Here is a 20,456-nt window from a genome sequence, read left to right on the forward strand (position 1 = left end):
CAGCTTCGTTAACGCGAAATATAACAACGCAAAATGTAACAACCTTCCTGAGAATTACCGGTAGATATCTCAATTGAATTCCTATGATGCGCCTTGCAGGACGTACTGTGCCAGGGTACTGTGAGGCAACGAGCAGCTGATACCACATCCAAGGGGAGAGTCTGCACGGTCTGGAAGCCAGTCCGCGGTAGTAAATTCTGTTGAATGCCGTTTTGAGCAGTTTTAAAATTATTTTTTTGTGAATATTTCGTTAGACCGTAGTTATCGGTCATGGTATACCTGTAGTTTTGAAGCCAGTTTAGTCTATATTTGAACATTTTGGTCTGAAAAATGTTTGCATATCCTGGTCAGCATTAGACTATATTTGTATTCTCGGTTTTGGACTGGAACTAGCTTGCAACTGAGGCTAATGCGGGATAGCCGACTTTTTTTTAGCGCGAGATGGCAAAAAGGCCATTACAACCAGCGGGCCCGTTTCTCGAAGGTCCCGAAAAGTTTTTGCACCTGGAAAGCCGTAGCAAAATCTTAAACCTTATAATTACAGAGCTGTTTTATTAACATATTCTTAATATAAACTGAGGTTCCATTCCGTACAAGAAGTTTCAGGGCTTCAGGCGTATACACCTCTCTGTCTTCAAATACCGATCAACTAAAAATGGCTTTTCGGGCCCGAAAAGTTTCCGGGGCTTTCGAGAAACAGGCCCCAGGTTGGAAAGTTTTAGCAGTGCGGTATAATTCTTCGTTAATTCTTGTAGCTTTCTTCAATTCAGGGTTAGCCATGAGAGGAATTTTCTCGCGTTTTGCACTCGTGCTAACAAACTCAAGTTATTATTATTAGCAAAAATGCCTAGTGGCTGACTACCAAACTACCTATAAATTTCCTGCCAGAAGTTACGAAGAGGGAGGTTCGGTCCGGTCACAACAGCCTTCAACTAAAATTTCAAATCCGCGAAGGCATGAATGAAAGTGGATCAAAATATCCCGGGGGAGGGGCTCTCCCTTAAGCCTACCTGGGACAAAACCGTCGGCGCGGCCTGGGACACCGTCACGGCATATGTGAGCATTTATCGTCGAATCATAATCTGTCCCAGGCATTGACCGCGGGCTTGCCCGCGAAGTTGAGCTGAGTTCATTTTCTATATAATTTTACCCTCGATAACTCGAACCATGCCTGTCAATACGTGACAAATCAAAACAAACTGTGTACTGTAGTCCAAAACGTCATTAAAAGTAGTCTCCTTCGCAGCCGCTATTAGGGTCGTCACGCAACGCTCCTCCCCACTAACGGCCGTTAGTGGGGAGGAGCGTTGCGTGACGACCCTAATAACGGCTGCGAAGGAGACTACATGAAAAGCAGCCGCGTGAACTTCTTTCTCTCTTTCTTTACAGTACACAAAACGTGTCAGTTCAGTTCAGGTTCCGCTGGTTTTCGCAAAGTGTTGCTTCTTAACTCCTTTTCCAAAATGTCATTAAATCTCTTGGCTCCCTTTCAGTGCAGTTAAATTTGATTGAAATGTACACTGCATGAATAGAAAAACATTAAACACCGTTTTTTCATTGTTTCCCGTGATTTGTTCTCAACTCCCGAAAACTCGAACTCCTAATAACTCGAACCTTTTTCAATTTCTCTCGTATATATAGTAAGGGTCAGGTCATAAATAGGGTTCGAATTTTTGGTCAGGTCATGTGGTAGGGAAAATAGCAGAATTTGGTCTTTATTAAATTGAGTAAGAGTTTTGGGAAGCGGGCCGCACACCCCCACCCAATTATTCTGGGAGTAACCATTCTCCCCCTTCCCGCCACACACCCGGGCAAAATATGGATTATGCGCGAATATTGTCACTACACCAACACGCGCGGGTAACGGGCGAGATGAGTGAACACTCCCAGCATTCTTTGCAACAACAGTTCGTCCATGTTGTTGAACGAGGCGGAATAAAGGCAGAGTAAAAGGTTAATTAGTTGTTATTCACTGTGTATTGTGTACCTTTCCTTTTAGTGCTTTCATGCTTTGTTCGTATGGAGGATTTTCTCTTTATTAGTGTACTTGTTGTAATTTATTCAGGGAAGAACTTCGCTTGGAGTTAGGAGAACTTTGTTGGCGAGCGATTGAACTCGGTAAGCATTTTGGACAAACAAAATGTATTTGATTTATTTACATTATTAATAGTAGTACTATGTATTCCTTTCCCTTTTGATCGGCTTCCAGCTTGCTTCTAAGTTAGCTTCGTCCTGCATGAAACATCATCATGTATGTCCCCTTCCGCTATATGTGTATTTTCGTGTGTCGCCACCCCCCCCCCCCCACCGGCGGTATCTTCAGTATTCTCGCGAGTGTTGCCCCCCCCCCCCCCCCCACACACACACACAGCAGACAAGATCAAATAAATAGAATGGCTATATGGAGCCTTAGAAGGTGAATAATTTTATCTCAGATTAATTATTTGTCTTTGTTTAATCATAACAAGATTTTTTAGAGTAATTTATCTGGAACAAGAAGATCTTTAAGATCTTACAACCGCGCTTTTAAAAGTTAACTGTTTTGGTAGCACTACAGTCGCAATGCAATGCACATTCCAGAGCAGTCCTTGATGATTCATTGATTACTGCAGACACTACATCACTTGATCAACACAACCTGTATTTTTGCACCATCAGTCGTAGCCGTTGTGAAATCTCCAATGACGTAATTACTTCCAGCACATGTCACAATATGGGATCATTAGGGACTTTCATACTGGGAAGCCTGGGTACTAGTCTCGCGGTTTGTAGGGATAACAACAAATATGGCAGCAGTGTGACAGGAAAGAATGGTGAAGTGGTTTTGTTGTTCAGCATTCTGTACCAACAATTTACGAACGCGAAATTCTGAAGGGGAATCGACCACGTTTTATCATTTGCCCTGTGACCCTGAGGTTCAAGCTGCCTACACCAGGATTCTTGAAACGACGGGTATAACCTGGCATTCTGGCCATATATGTGCGGAACATTGGAGCCATGGATATAGAGAGAACGTGAGTGCTGATTTTCCTGACATCCCTGCCCCAGCGTCTCAATTAGTGACACTGGAAAAAAAGCTTAAATAGGCGAAAGCTCAGCTAGAGAGAAAAGCAACAAAGCCTGCCAAATGGAAAGTAAGTAGTCTCGAAAGGAAACTTTTTCTGGATCTAAAAAAAAAAGTGAAGCTCCAACAGAAAGAGATTAGCCAACTGTTGAAAGGTCAAGGAAGTTATCTAAACAACAATTTTCTACTCGTTTGGGTGCGTTGGAAGAAGACAAGCAGCTATTGACCGAGCAGCTGACCAATGCTCAAGACATGGTTAAAAAACTGAGGACTGAAAATCTCAGTTTAAAAATTAAATTGCAAAACATTGAACAAAGCCAGCAAAATACTAAATATAAACAAAATGAGGAACTGAAGATTGCTGTAAAAAGGCTACAACAAGAGCAATTTAGCTACTCCAATCTCATTAAGAAGCCAAATACATTTCAGTACTTGTGTGGATTATCTGTTGAACAGTTCAAAATGATAAATTACTGAGTATGGCTAATCTGTGCACCCTGTGTAACAGACAGTTACAGGATATGGCTGTTTCTATGTACAAGACAAAAAAACACATTTGTCCGAAATATATTGCAGACCTCCTCCATATGACAGACACCAAATATTCACTGAGAAACAAGGAGTTCGCCATGCAAAGATTTAGCACTACTACACATGGCAAGCATTCCATCAGATACATTGGCCCAAAGTTATGGAGTCTAATACCCAAAAATATAAGACCTTCCTGCATTATCTGTATTTAGGCAGCGTATTAGAAAGCTTGATTTAAATTCCTTACTGGCTGATGCTCATTGTTCTGATTGTATTTTATGTCGTACGTAATAGACACGTTAGTATTTTACTAAGTCTATATGTATTTGTAAGTAGTTCTAAGCCACACTCAACAATCATGCACAGGTAAATCTCATTAATTTCATACTCGTTTTATCAATTGTAAATAGTTTTATTAATTTTAATTTATTTATAGTGTCCCCATGTAGTGGTTATTTACTGCTATTTTAGTTTGACACTTAAATAAAGGTATTCTTTCATTCATTCTCTGGAATTGTGTACAGCCGCACAGTGATGTCATCATCTATACTGATTGTAAAGGTACTAGGAAGAGATCTCTAGATAAACCAACAGAACTCTTTGCAGTGCTTACTATCTGTAGACATTCTCTCCATCAGGGTGTGATGGAATTTATGCTTAAAGTAGGAGAGAGCACAATTCAGTGCATATTTGTTACTTGGATAGTTTCCTTGAGACAAACCTCACTTGTATTAACCTTAAGCCTGAAGCTGGGTTTTACTAAAGAAGATGCCTGACATTTTTGTTAAGACTGGCCATGGACTCACAGACATGATCCTCGATTGTACTGAATTGAAATTTCAGCATGTATCAAATCTTGATTTAAATTCTCTCATGTTTTCTACCTACAAGAACACCATAACAGGCAAAGTCCTCATTGGAATTGCATCACATGAGATGGGTCTTTTTTTTTAGTGATATCTACCCAGGTTCTATATCAGATAACTGTATCACTGAAAAATCAGGGGTTGTTCAGTGGATTCAACCAGTACTGTGTACTCATGATGTTCAAACGGTTTAACGGTGTCCTCAATTTTAATGATTCCACTTTTCATTTCATCTCTCATTTTTTGAACATCATGTTTCATCATGCTATTTTGGGGATCAGCCACTTGAATGGTACCTCCTTTGTTTTCAACTCTTACGGCAGATTTAATGTTTAACTCCCTCAGTGGTACCATTGGTATAGAGCTCTTGTGTGAGGACCTATGTCATTTCTGGAGTTGTTCTGTACATGTTAAGGCTTGTATTTTCTCTCCAGTTTCATGATAGTGTTTCAAGAAGAGAAGCAATGCTAATACATGGCAACAGATTCCACTTAGTCTTACTGGACAACTACAATGAGCTTTGGTTGGTATTCCATTTTCAAACATAATAACTGTTGCGTTGCATGGACCCGTAAGACTTTTTTATCATAGCCTTCACGTAACTGACTACTCGCTCGTTGACAAGAGTTTTGACATTGACAGTTTTTCTACTTGTAAACATTTGTAATGCTTTCTTCTGCTGACCAGCACTACCTTCCCGTTTCATGGAAACATACTGAGTAAACATTTTATTGTTGATCTTGGGCAAATCGTCGTTGGCTGCCCTCCACTTGGCTGTGGCTGGTGGAATATCCGTGGAATCAAGACTAAACTGAAATACGTTAGCTTTTTCTGACTTTGTCTTGAGTTTCTGGACTAGTCCTGGATATCTTGATAATCGATTTATCCTCATTGTTAGTTCTTGTTTTGAACCAGAAGAAGAAGCTCCGATATCTGCCAACCACTTCACGCAATTTTCCTTGTCAAACTCTGCACTTTTCTCCATATTTCTTGAATTTCTTTCTGTATGGCCAACAACTTGAAAGCGGGTATGTGTATTTTCTTAACTTTTACATAGGGTCTTCTACCTCCAAAGATGAATTTCTGATGAAACGTTTTTAAAACTATGACAATTCATGAAGGACCGCCATATTTACAATTTTTCCCGCAAAAATTTTGTCCCTACAAACTGCGAAACTAGTATCCAGGCTTCCCAATATGAAAGTCCCTACACACCGGAAGCTGAGAAAATTACCCTATTTCTGGCCATCATTTTTCAGCTCTTTTCGTCATATCCCCCCCTCAGGAGGGTTTTGTAAAGTTAGCGAATTAGTATGCAAGCCACCGTAATGGTGATTGCCGTTGGCGAAATGTTTATTTGCTAAAAAATTGCAGCCAAATCTTTGTGAGATGGAAGTCAGGACATTTGTAAGGATACAGAAAGTAATTTGGGACCAGTTGCTGGCTTGTAAGGCTGAAATTATCCAGAAGTAAGCTTTTTTTAACTTGAACATAACGAAGGCCATGCAGTGAATAAATTATTGGTTCTTTTCACTGTCTCGTTCTGTTTTTTTGTCTCGTTCTCTTTTGGAGCCCGCCAAGGTCATTTTTTCATTTAAATAACCTGACAAAAGTTCGAAAAAGATGTCCCTCTTCAATTTTCAGCTCTCAGCCAATAATCCTGGACTTTTTTGACTGAAACGTCGGTTTGTGTTGTGTTCGTGTGTTTCGGTGGCTATGGGCAACCGTCGCTTCCTTTGTTGACTCGAGCAATGAAGCAAGGTGACAAAAAAAAATCTAATTATATTTAGTTCTGGTTTTGTTCGATTTCGTTGAAATTTTAATATGATGAAGCTGGATTGTTAAGGAATAGATTTTACTACTGCTGATATGAGGTAGCTATTAACGCTAAAGTGAGTTCAGCGTGACTTTGTAATCTGAGATTTTTGTTGACCCTGAAGAAACAAGGTTTGGCGAGTGAACATTACAGATTGCGTAATTCAAAGTTGGCAGAATGGAGGGCTGCGTCTGGTCGCCGACAGAAAAAAAAAAAAACACGGGTAGAACATGAACCGCACTCAGCCCATGGCTGCACAGTCAATGAGACAACACATGGCAATTAAGCTTATGTGTAAACTGCTACATGTTTTGGAAATTAATTTATTTGAAATACTTTTACCTCTAATGTACATATTTGTATCAGTCAATTTGAAACCACCACATCCCCTCCCTATGCCCACAGGGAAGGGAATACTTCCAGAAAAATTTGTACATGCAACATAAAGGTTGCAAGCGATGTTACCATTTCAGCCAATTTTTTATAAAGATAGGTTAAATTAAGGTAAGAAATTTCGCCAACTACCATATTTATACTACTAGTTTTCTCTAAGATTTTTCTTGATGCTGATTTAATATCTGATATTTTGTTGCATGCAGTGTCTGTAGTCGCCAACCACCAAATGTATGATTTCCTATCCAAAATCTGCTTAAAATGCTCATTTGCAGGCTTATGTGTATTTTCAATTAGAGTAACTGATCTCAGAGACCTAAAGACAATTTTACTGAAAATTAGACCTACAGGCAAACATTTCTGGATCAATGTTGGAGATAATGATCACAGTGTGAAAGGTCAAAATGTCAGGCAATTAGCTTACAATAAGTGCCTAGTCTTCAAGATGCCCTCAATTGTTGTGTTTTATAATTTCATTTTTTGTTTTGCCCAAGCTAGATTTTCGATAAAAACTTAGATTAAGGGATACTTTTAACCAGGAAAATTGTGTTGACAGGTACATGTAAATCATGTACTTGGTTGATGAAATTGAACTGAATTTTGGCATGACACAGCACCGTCAAAGCATATCATTTTGAAAATTTCACGAACATGTTAGGCTGTCTCAACAAGAAAATCATATTCAAACAACCTCAAAGTTACAGTTTTGAAACAAGTTACTGACAAAGTTTGAGAAACAAACTGTGAAGCAAAGACTGGTCCTAGCTTGTTTGTTGTTTTCTTTGTTACTCAAACCTCATTGTTTACCTCTGTGACTGGCTTAGGTTTGAAAGAGTGGATTTTTTTTTCAACAGTTGATCTTGGTACATATGAAATTTTATTTAGCAACAAGGACTGTCTGCCTGTGCTGAATGGATCTTGAGCTTTTTACAGGAGATGGGTGTAAGATCTGACCTAGAAAGGGGTTGGTCCACCCAGCAAAACCTCTTCCTAATCTTCTTGATCTGTGAAGCAAAGACTGGTCCTAACTCCATATTATTTTGTTTTCTTTGTTGCTCAAACCTTACCATTCACCTTTGTGACTGGGCTTAGGTTTTAATCAGTGGATTATTTTTTCATGCAACTTTCAACAGTGAATCTTAGTACATGTAAGATTTTATTTAGGAACAGGCACTGTCTGCCTGTGCTGAATGGGTCTTGAGCTTTGTACAGGAGATGAGTGTAAGATCTGACCTAGATAGGGGTTGGTCCACCCAGCAAAATCTCTTTCTGAGTTCTTGATCTGCGAAGCAAAGCCTGTTCCTAGATGTAAATTGTTTTTTCTCTTTTTGTTACCCAAATTTCATCGTTCACCTTTGCGATTGGCATAGCTTTGAAATAGTAGAATTTTCTTTTTCATAAACAGTGGACCTCAGTTGATATAGAATTTTTTTAGGAGCATTAGGAATGTCTGCGTTCAATGAATGGATTTTGAGCTTTGTACCTGTAGCAGATGGGTGTAAGATCTGACCTGAAAAAGGGGTGGGTCCACCCAGCATTAAAATCTCTTCCTGAGTTTCTTGATCTGTGAAGCAAAGACCGTTCCTAGATGTGAATTTTCTTTGTCTTTATTACCCAAATTTCATCGTTCACTTGTGATTGGCTTAACTTTGAAATAGTAGAATTTTTTTCCATCCAATTTTCAACAGTAAATCTTAGTACATGTAGAATTTGTTTAGGAACAAGGAATGTCTGCCTGCTTTGAATGGATCTTGAGCTTTGTACAGGAGATGGGTGTAAAATCTGACCTAGCTATAGAAAGGGGGGATTGGATCGTGTGTACTTATGGCATCTGTTGGTCGAGTATCGGGTGAAATTATCGTCCGATATATTGACCGACAGTAGGTCGACATATTGGCTAATACGCAGTCGATATGTCGACTGAGAGTCGGCCGGGTGTTGGTCGACATGTTATCCAAGTTTATAGACCGTCGGTTGACGCTATTGGTCGGTATGTCGGTCGACACTCGGCCGACTCCTCCACTGACATGTGGCAATCAACAGTCGGTGGTGTATCTGTCAACTGTCGGTAGTGTATCAGTCGATTGCCTGCAGCTTGTGTTTCCGCAGCCACTTTGACAAGGTTATGACACAATTTATCATCAATAAGAGGACAGGTGCATAACAAACTGACGTCAATTCGTTAAATGTTGTTAGAGCGAGGATGCAGCTCAAACTGCCATCATTTTGAATACATATCTAAATAAATGCAACATGAGGTCTGGACAAGCATAGCTGGAAAAAAACAGTCTGAGATAGAAGAATGTTGCTGGTATGAAAAGTGAAAAACGGATGAGGGCCCCCAAAAGACCCTCTCATTGGGCTAGAGAAGATTATTTAATATTTGAGTAGAGAAGGTAGAAGTCAGCAACAAGAGCCGACCAAATGAGTGTAGTGTTGACCGAGTGTCGATGAAGTATCAGCTGAGTGTCGGCTGACATGCATGTCCGTCGATGTGTCGGCCGAGTGTCAGCTGACATATCGACCGAGTATCAGTCGATATGTCGGCCGAGTGTATCGACTGATATTCGGCAGACAGATGTTCAAGATAAGTAGACATGATCCAAAATGGCTTGGTTCACCCAGCAAAATCTCTTCCTGAGCTTCTTAATCTGTGAGGCAAAGAGTGGTCCTACCTCCAAATTGTTTTGTTTTCTTTGTTACTCAAACTTCATCGTTCACCTTTGTGATTGGCTTAGGTTTGAAACAGTGGAATTTTTTTCATGCAATTTTTAACTGTGAATCTCAGTAGATATAAAATTTTTTTTTAGGAACGAGGACGGTCTGCCTGCACTGAATGAATCTTGAGCTTTGTACAGGAGATAGGTGTAAGATCTGACCTAGAAAGGGGTTGGTTCACCCAGCAAAATCTCTTCCTGAATTCTTGATTTGTGAAGCGAAGACTGTTCCTAGATCTTAATTGTTGTTTTTTTCTTTGTTACCCTAATAATTTTCATTGTTCACCTTAACAATTGGCTGAGCTTTGAAATAGTAGAATTTTTTTTCATGCAATTTCAACAGTAAATCTTAGTGTGTGTAGAATTTGTTTCCAAACCAGGACTGTCTGGCTTTGCTGAATGAACCTTGAGCTTTGTACAAGAGATGGGTGTAAGATCTGACCTAGAAAGGGGTTGGTCCACCCAACAAAATCTCTTCCTGCTGAGTTCTTGATCTGTAAAGCAAAGACTGGTCCTACCTCCAAGTTGTTTTGTTTTCTTTGTTACTCAAACTTCATTGTTCACCTTTATGATTGGCTTAGGTTTGAAACAGTGGATGTTATTTTTCATGCAATTTTCAACAGTTGATCTCAGTACATATAAAATTTATTCAGTAACAAGGACTGTCTGCCTGGGCTGAATTGATCTTGAGCTTTGTATAGGAGGTAGGGCTGGAAATAACAGTCGGTCACCGGCCATTGTCCAACCAAATATTGGATATGTCCGGCCAATTTCACATTATGATCGGACATGATGTCCGAACATTTCACCAACACCAATTATTGTCCATCCATAAAATTTAGTTACATACATTGTTAGAAGGCCCGAAATTGCATCTTTATCGACCAAAACGTCTGGTTTAGTCAACAGCTAAAAATACGTCTGCATTCATGGGCTACCATAATGGTGACTACATTTCTCTGTGTTGATGACCAATAACGGTTATTTTCTCAAACATTATGCCCTTCGAGAAATACATAGTCAAAGATCTTTGATTCTATAACATTCAATGTAAGAAAAGAAAGCAATCTATCATTTTGCTTTGCTGTAAAGGATTCCGTCACATCACCCTCATATCGCAAATGGCTGATCGTGTTTGAAATCACCCTATAATGCATTGCAAACCCTTGAGCATTGAGTAAGGCATGTATGCCTACTGATTGTATCTCTTGGAATGCATGAATCTTAGACATTACATTCGCTATGCATACAAAATTAGCGGCTGAAAGAGTCTTGGAAATTTTTTTCTTTACAGATTTTATGCATTGAGTTCTTTTCTGAATAAAATTTGTATTTGATTTTTATCACTTAGTTGCCAAATGGCTACTCAAGAATTTTTTTTAATTTTGGGCCCTTGACTCTGACAGATTGAGCCACATCCTGGAACCCATTATGGGATCCTGCCATATCATAAAGAAGACCTGGTCACCTTTCCTGTGCTTGCCAAATAAAGTACTCTTCAGAAATCGCCCCATTATGCATTACATACATTGCGATATGCTGTTAGCCCTTCATGTATGTACCCTAGAGAATACTTTGGTCAGGAGCCCATCACTAGGAGCCTGCAACTCCCATACTAAGCCCGTGTCACGGTATTTTAACAGACTGGTCTATACTTAATAGGCTTCTCTTCCCAGGAAAAAGGTCAGTTCCAGTCTATATGAGTGCGAATTGGTAAGGAGAAAAATGGCGGCCTCAGGTGGACATGTCGACCTAATCTTCCAGTGAAATTATAAAGTCCATGCTTGTGATTGGTCACTGAGGTTTCTGCGGTGGTCTGAATTTGCACTAAATTCAAACTAAAAATAGATGGGTCTGTGAAAAGGCTGGGACAGGAATAATTGGGGTAGTTGCACACTCCTAGTGATGGGCTCGGACACAGTCAGCTGGAGCACATGCGCATTAGATACCATTTCATAGCTAACTTGCATATCACAGAGATGCGATCCATACTGTTTTTAACCAAATAAAATTATAATAAAAATAATATCATAGGATGAGCAAAAGCACACTCAAAAACAGGCTTTTCAGTAAACAATTGAAAATCAAGCAAAACACTGCGAAGATTGAAGCGGATTTCTAGATGTACATTGATTTTGGGTTAATGGAGATGAACTTTTTTCAAAGTGAGAAAACTAGTGTTCAGGTCACCGTGGTCCCAAAGCTGACTGTGTCATTTAATGGTAGCATTCAATAGAAAACTAGGTTTGCTTGAAGGACATATAATCAGGAGATAACCAGGGAAGATCAGTGCAGTCATCTTGTAGATAAAGTCATCTAATCTTCATAACTGATAAATAAATCAAATTTCAACAATTTGTATTGAAAATCTTTACAGTATGCTAATAAATTTTATTATGCTAATTACTTATGCAAATCAATTAAGCAAATTAACGTCCGGCCAAATTGATAAGATGTCCAACCAAAATAAAGATTTGAAAGGTCACATGTCCTGTTAAAGAAGAAAAATTATTTCCAGCACTGGGAGGAGATGGGTGTAAGATCTGAGCTACAAAGGGGCTGGTCCACCCAGCAAAATCGCTTCCTGAGTTCTTGATCTGTGAAGCAAAGACTGGTCCTAGAACTAAATTTTTTTTTTTTTCGTTGTTACTCAAACTTTATCGTTTACCTTTGTGATTTTTGGAATTTTTTTCATGCAATTTTCAATAGTGAATCTGAGTACACATAATTTTATTTTTAGGAACAAGGACTATCTGCCTGCACTGAATGGGTTTTTAGCTTTGAACAGGAGATGGGTGTGCGATCTGACTTAGAAAGGGGTTGGTCCACACAGCAATATCTCTTCCTGAGTTCTTGATCTGTGAAGCAAAGACTTTTCCTAGATCTAAATTGTTTCTTTTCTTTGCTACCCAAATTTTTATTGTTCACCTTTGCGATTGGCTTAGTTTTGAAATAGTAGGGTTTTTTTCATGCAATTTTCAACAGTAAATCTCAGTACGTGTAGAATTTTTTCCAAACCAGTGCTATCTTCCTGCAGTGAATGGATTTTGAGCATTATACAAGAGATGGGTGTAAGGTCTGACCTAAAAAGGAGTTGGTCCAGTGTCCCAGCAAAATCTCTTCCTGAGTTCTTGATCTGTGAAGCAAAGACTGTTGCTAGATCTAAATTGTTTTTCTTTTTTTTCTTATTTACCCAAACTTCATCGTTCACCTTTGCAATTGGCTGAGCTTTGAAATATTGTGGGAATTTTTTTTTTGATGCAATTTTTAACGGTAAATCTCAGATGATATAATTTGTTTTACTGACCAGGGCTGTCTGCATGTGGTGAATGGATCTTGAGCTTTGTACAGGAGATGGATGTAAGGCCTGACCTACAAAGGGGTTGGTCCACCCAGCAAAATCGCTTCCTGAGTTGCTTGATCTGTGAAGCAAAGACTGGTCTTACCTACAAATTGTTTCTTTGTTGCTTGAATTTCATGGTTCACCATTGTGGTTGGCTTAGCTTTTAAATAGTAGAATGTTTTTTCATGCAATTTTCAACGGTAAATCTCTATACATATAGAATTTGTTTCAGAAGCCGGACTTTCTCCTTGTTCTGAATGGATCTTGAGCTTTGTACAGGAGATGGGTATAAGATCTGCTCTAGAAAGGGGTTGGTCCGTTACTCAAATTTCATCATTCACTTTGAAACAAAAATGTCGTAAGAACTGACCTATCTGTAGAAAGGGATTGGTTCCACCCAGCAAACGAGTTTATGTGGTTGCCATACATGAAGCTTTGAATCAGTAAAATTTCTGTTCAGTATGATGTTCATGACAAATGCTACAGAAGGTTTGACAGAGCAGGCAATGTCCCACCATTACAGGCACCCTTTAACTTGATTTTGATGATATAAATGAAAGGAACACCCAAGCCTTGTTATTTCTCAACCTTGCACTCTTAGCAGAGGAAGGTTGGGAAATTGTTTACAGCTTTCGTAGTTTGCTAAACATGCTACTAGCTTTTCTGTGGGTATTGTTTGTCCATTGTACTTCATGTTTAACTTTGTGGCTTAATTGACCTTGAACAACAAATAATTGAACGCTGTGCAGCAATATTTGATGTCCTTGAAGCGAGTTAAGTATGTCTGGTGAGATGAAAATGTGTGGTAATCGCTACTTCATCTGCTCATTACTCTTGTGTTGTTTTTATATTAAACATGTTGTGGCACTTCAAACGATGTACATGTTAATATGAGCCAGCTCCTGGTCAGAGGGTTATTGGTTATTGTTCCAAAGAAGCAGGACTGCAAGACCTGTATGAAATTGTTGTCCCTTCAATATTCATTGCCTGTTTTCTGAACCATTGTACAAAGAGGCACCATCACTTTTTAATTTTTTATTAAAAAAGCACTGTGTTAAATTAATTTCCTTTTGTTTCCCATCCTTATAGGTTAACGTTTCACGTGTGATGGCCCATTTTCCCTGATGCCATCAGAAAAAAGGTAACTTCTGCTTTAGGTTTCTGGAGACTCTCTCTGGGGTAAACCAATACAAATATCTGGTGGGACACACTTTTCGAGACCACACTGGTCCTGCATGGCAGTTTTTCACCTCTTTTCTTCCACATCTTTTCAATTCTCTTTGACGGAATTGTCACCCTCCCATCCTCCACCCAATAAGGCTGGTCTAGCTCATAGTAACTTGATAGGTGCCAGATAAGTGTGAACTGTTATTCAAACATTTTGACTCTGTGTAACATAAATAATCGCTTTATATTATGGATAGCCATGTTTAGGTACAGTGTGGCAAACACTTCAGTGCTACAGGAATATTTAGAGTGGAAACTACTACCATGCCTTAGGCGAAATAGCTTTGGATTTGATCGCCATATGACTTAGCTTAGCATTTCTATTAGTTAAATTTAATTTATAATTCATTCTCGTCTCCAGAGCGCACGATCCTTCTGGCCTGCGCAGGCTAACCAAATTGTGTCCAGGTAAATTTCAGATCAAGTCGCAGCTGTTACTTAGATACTAACAAGGTTCAAAAAATGCAATCAAAAAAATGGGGTCACCGTGCTTGTTTACGCGTCAGCAGAAGGATCGTGGGCTCTGGGGACGAGAATGTTTACAATTCAGAATAATATGTCTCCCAAAATGTGGTTGGTTTCCAAGGTTACATCAAGTTCATCAAATACAATGGCATGTTGTACCGTGCTTGTTTACGCGTCAGCAGGCTCTTAAATGGGGTATTTTTGCTGGTTGCGCATTAAAAATTCGAATCACCTGCTTACAGAATTATGTCTTGGTTACTTGAAAGATACAAAATCTTATCTTGAAAGTAAAGCTTCTTTTATTCACATAAGCAGTATTGCTTCATTTAAGCCATTTTTGATTGCCTGGTTGTGGGAATATTGCACTTTTTCGGACAGTTCCTTGGTTAGCTTGAAGTCCTCGCCTTGGCCAAAATACGCCCAGTACGGAACTATTTTCCAAAAAAAATTCATGCTCTACTATCAAACTTGTTTCTTCTTCAACTATGTTCTTTATTACACTGTTCTTAGCAAATACCTGAAAAAAAATCGGGGATCACCGTGCTCGTTTGAGAGAAAAGGAGCATTTATTTGGCTATCGAGCTTAGTTTGAGGGAAATCTCTTACGTTTTGTGCGCGCACGAGCTCATGTGCGCGCTAATGACGCGAAAATCGTGCGCATTAGGGAATGCAATACTAAGGAATTACGTTACAGTTTAATCGGGTAATCTGACATAATTTATTAAAACTTTTTCCTGATTTTCGACTGTAAGTTCAAGTTTGTATTGCTCTTAGGATGCTTTGTGTGGAGATTTCAATATTGTGTGGATATTTCAATCTACCTGAATGTTTAGACTGCGTAAAGCAAATTCTGATTGGCCGATTGTTTCAAATGAAATGGCAGTGACTGCTGACCAGTTATGTCTACTGCAACTTTAAGCAATAAACTCCTTGGTAAACTCTGGCAATTTTCGGCAAATTATTACAATTTCCCTACATGTAGCTATGAACTTATAAAGTTTCAGCGCTAAGGTTGTCCAATTTCTATTAGCAATATGCTTGTTACAAGTGGCCCAATTGTGTAGTTTAGAGGTTAAAGCTATGCAAAAAGCTGAAGTCATTTCTTGATAAAATCAGCGCAATTTTTTTACTCTAACTTGTACGGGTGCTAGCTATAAGCTGTACAATGTTTGGTTAATAAGTGCGCAATCACTTCCTAAAAACGGAGCAATTTCTGGCAGCTTTTAGCTGAGCAGTTGAGCAGTTTCCAGCTTAAAGTTGCGCACTTAATGCTGAAACCTATGAAATTTCTTGCCAAAAGGTGCACGATATTTATCAAGTCTAGTAAACAGGCCAGAAATTTATGAGTTGCGTTCGATCAGTGTTTGGATTTCAAAGAACACGTTAAAATAACCTGCAATTTAGGAGTTGCATTTGATCAATGTGTTGGATTTCAAAGAACACGTTAAAATAACCTGCAAGAACGCATTTTTCCGCATTCGTAGTATAGCTAAAATTAGGCGATACCTATCCCAGAGTACTACTGAGACTATTGTTCTCGCTTACATAACATCGCGTTTGGACTATTGTAATGCCCTACTGTACGGTCTCCCAAAGTATCTGATTAATAGACTTCAGCTTGTACAGAACTCAGCAGCTCGTCTTGTTACCTTGACTAGAAGGCAGGAACACATCACACCAATACTAAGGAGCTTACATTGGTTGCCAGTTCATTTTTGGATTATTTTCAAAATATTGTTGTTAACTTACAAAGCTCTGAATGGACCGGCCCCTGATTACATTAGAGACCTACTGCGATTTAACATTTCTGGTCGCACACTAAGATCTTCAAACAACAGGTTGCTTGATGAGCCTAGAGTAAATCTTAAAACGTATGGTGAAAGGGCTTTTTCCGTGGCGGCACCAAGGCTCTGGAACAAACTACCCCTCCAGATCAGACTTTCATCATCAGAGGCAGTTTTTAAGGCTAATCTTAAGACTTATCTTTTTGAGCGTGCATTTGATTTGTAGTTTTACTTTTTATTTGTAGCCTAATTGTATTATATAGCGTATTTAATTCTTAGGATATTAACTTCTAGAATTTAGGATTTTAGGTTTTTTAAAGGATTAGGATTTTAATTTTAGGATTTTAAACTTAGGATTTTAATTTTAAAGTATTGTAAAGCGCCATGGACAATTAGTGGAAAATGGTGCTATATAAATGTATATTTATTTATTTATTTATTTATTTATTTATTTATATTTCCTCCAAATGCACAATGCTGGCTAAAAGGTCACTAAAATATACGTCATTTTCAGATATAAGGTACCTAATTTCTTACGGCCAATTTCAATCATGTAAAAGTTGACAAAATGTTCTCAAAATTGCGCAATGTCTTCTAAAACTACGAAATTTTTTTTTGTATAACACACTAGGTTCATTGCCAAAAACTGCACCATTCGCAGCTGTACAATTTCTATTTAAAAGTTACGAAATCTTGTGCAGCACTGGCAGTGTTTGAATCAAAGACGTTGTGTAGCTGTTAACTAGCAATTGAACAGTTTCCAACTTAAAAAGTGCTAAGCGTTGAGCCATTTTCTTGTCTAATTCAGTCTGCGCAGTTTCTTGCTAAAAGATACGCGATTTCTAGGAAAATCCTGCCATTTTTTAGCCAAAAAACGTACATTATCTTGGCAAAAGATATACAATTTCCAGCTAAGGTTGTGTAATTCATAGCCAAGTAATGTACACTTTCTAGCCGAAGGATACGCAATTGATAGGTGAAGCCGTGTAATTTTTAGCCGAAGATGTACAAAAGATACGCAATTGACCAGCTAAGGACTGTTCAATAGGAGGCTTAAGAAAACCACAACGGCAACGGCAACGTCGCTAAACAAAAGGTTTTATGAGGAGAACAATGGCTGTGCACGTGCGTTATAATTCTTGGTACATTTCTTGGCCGTCCTTTGCAAAACAACAACGTGAAATGACCAAATTCTGCGTTGTCCAGAGAACGTGGACCACGACGGCTAATTTTTAAATTCTTTATTTCGAATTTATCGATATGTTCTGGATTCAGTTTCGTGATAGCTTTGTCAGTGATAAGCAAAGTAAATGACTTTAGGGTAACGCGAGGTTCGTGGGTAAAATATAAACTCATTTTTTAATCGACGTTGTCCTCGGCGTCGCCATCGTGGTTCTTAAGCTCCCTATTAGGGACCTTACGCATATGCGACGGCGACGGCGACGGCGAGGACGACGCCAAGTAAAAAATGTGGTTCTATTTTACCTTGGAATTTCGCATTTATTTGGAACTATCCAGTGTGTCTGTCGGTATTGAAACTTGCTCCGGCTGAATATGCTACGAATGCGTTCAGTTCCAAATAGAAATACGAAAAATTAGCCGTTGTGGTTCACGTTCTCCAGACAAAGCAGAATATGGTCATTTCACGTTGCTGTTTTACAAAGGACGGCAAAGAAATGTACCAAGAATTATAGTGCACGTGCACAGCCATTGTTCTGCTTATTAAACCTTTTGTTTGGTGACGTTCTCGTTGCCGTTGCCGTCGTGTTTTGCGTAAATTCCCTATTGTCTGGGTAAAAGCGGCGCAATTTCTCCCTCAAAGCTCTGGAATCTCTAGCTGAAAGATTCGCAATTTGTAGCTAAAAGCTGTGTAACTGGGAATTCAATAGTATTTATTATTTTATTTTTATTTATGTATTGATGTTTGGAACTCCTTTCTTTTAGGTCATCACACGAGTACGGGAAGACGACTTCAGAGAGAATCATCTGAGTTGGTGCTGTTTAAACTTCGGCGAAATAGTTTTCTTTATATTTATACCCGTTAAAAGTTCAGCTTCCTAGTTATAAGTTTCTTTGAGAATTGACAATTTATGTGAAGTAAAGTCCGTGTCAAGCCAAGCGGCCGAAACAGCCGGGGCCAGTTTCTAGGAGTATTTCTACTCCTTGTCCATAACAGCAGCAAAGCACAGGACAGTAACGATTTGATTTTAAGTTAGAAAAGTGCGCGATGTTTGCTGTTAACGTCTTGGGAAACATTTTGCTACTAATGGCAAACAGTTTGCCATTTGATTCAGCTTATGTTTCGCAAACTTTTTCTTTTTCAATAAAATTTGTTTAAGATAAACAAAGAAATAAGCGAAATTACACAACGCTTCCATACCATCTCGCTAGAATTTAAGCGGAGAAACAGAACAAAATTACGTTAATATATACCGAAAAAGTGTCAGTTGTTCCATGTGAATAAATAAACAATGACTATAGGTCTGGTAATATGGGCATCATTTTTCTTCAACTTGTCTCGCAACATTGTTGTATTGTAAGTTGAAACCCTCTGTTGCACGTATTACCACGTTTGTGACCAACTTGTCTCGCAGCAAAATACAGTGTTGCAGGTTGAGGCAACATGTTGCGCAAAGTAGACTCGAATTCTACTTTCTGCAACAAATTTTTGTTTTGCTGCTCGTATTACCACTGAAGCTACAACTTGTCTCGCAACAAATTTGAATTCAACGCTTCTAATTGGCTGTCACGAAGCGCGGGAAATAAAAAATAAACATGGCGGACGGTGAAGACGAGCCTGAATTAGAAGTAGACCAGTAACTCTCGGAAAGTCATAATTTTGCCTTGTAGAAAGACCTCGAGGGCTATCATAGTCTTTGGGACACGTCGTTTGTCCCTTCAAAACAAGCAGCAAAAAAGACAAAAGGCTTGGAAGAACTGTCGCAAAAATACAACTTTTCGGCTAGCTTCATACTGAGAGAACTTCGCTGGCACTGAAAATTAAGAATAAAATTACGGCCAGAAGTCGAAGTGGAAGTTCGTCGAAACGCTAAATTATATGAAAGAAGGAGCCATCTTTATTTACACACGACTGACCAATTATACGTGTAGAATTCCGCAGACTTGCAACACTGTACTTCGCTGCGAGACAAGTTGGTCACAAACGTGGTACTGGTAATACGTGCAACAGAGGGTTTCAACTTGCAATGCAACAATGTTGCGAGACAAGTTGAAGAAATATGTTGCCCGTATTACCGGACCTTGTGTCAAATAGTTGAATGCGAATAAATAAACAATGGTAAAGTTAATTACCGGTGTTTTGTTCAAACATAGACTTAAGTGCAAATGAGTCTGACTGGGTGTTTAGGTTTTTTTTTTGCGTTCACGGATGAAAAACCTATACACCACTCTTTGGTCACAGTAAATCCGGTATCACCTTATCACAACTACTTTTTATGAGCACAGATTCGTATTCTTTGCAATTTAAGTACACTTTTAAATTATTTCAAAGTTGCCTCCGGTAACGCTTTGTAATGGATTCAAATAAAAATCTTGAAGATATTTAATTCATTGCCTCTATAGTTGCTTCTGTTCTCCTTGTGTGGGGATATGAGAGACAATGATCAGTTTTGGGCAGTATCTCGAAACACCAAAGATATTTTAGAGAATGGGCGGATTTGTCTTGATATAAAACGTTGTCAGGATGGTTCACTCTTTCAGTACGATTGCACATTTGTGAGAGATCACAAGTATAAGAATCTTTAGGATGAACAAAATGGATTGAAAGATTAGTAAGCAGGTTCGCACTGTTACAATACGCATGCGGATTTGTTAAGAATTTACCACAAGGATACAATTGTTAACATAATGTACATGAAAAAATTACTCGATTTTGATTGACTGAGAGCAGTGCAGTTCAAGTGTAATACCAGTGCAAATTACACATCATAATTCAAGATTACGAAATTTTCTAAGCCAATGGTATCACGTGCAATGATGACGAAAATTTAGTGCGGAAACTTGAGAAAAATTTTTCCGGAATGAGAAAAAATGGCTTCAAGAAAGATCTTCTGGCATTTCCTCCACGCGAATTTGTTTCATGTTTATATTATTAATAAGTAATCAAACGGTTTTTCTCGTTCAATCTGGAAACAATTAGCACTTTGTGAGTTTTTAAAAAAGCTCACTCGTGCAAATTAATTCCAAATTGAACCCGAAACTGTATGATTACCATACAAATTGAAGACGTT

The 20,456-nt window shown here is 38.7% G+C and overlaps 1 long non-coding RNA gene across 1 annotated transcript; it reads left to right on the top strand.

Annotated features, from left to right (window-relative positions):
• Nucleotides 1–1,882: 1,882 nt before the first annotated feature.
• On the top strand, nucleotides 1,883–19,772 carry LOC110042143 (uncharacterized). The gene is made up of 4 exons (XR_002295861.2): nucleotides 1,883–1,953; nucleotides 2,066–2,118; nucleotides 13,820–13,871; nucleotides 18,151–19,772. It is a non-coding gene; the product is annotated as an uncharacterized LOC110042143 (long non-coding RNA).
• The last annotated feature ends 684 nt before the right edge of the window (nucleotides 19,773–20,456 follow it).

The sequence above is a fragment of the Orbicella faveolata genome, unplaced genomic scaffold (assembly GCF_042242905.1).
Source record: "Orbicella faveolata isolate gen_17 unplaced genomic scaffold, um_ofav_v1 contig_26, whole genome shotgun sequence".
NCBI classification, from domain to species: domain Eukaryota; kingdom Metazoa; phylum Cnidaria; class Anthozoa; order Scleractinia; family Merulinidae; genus Orbicella; species Orbicella faveolata.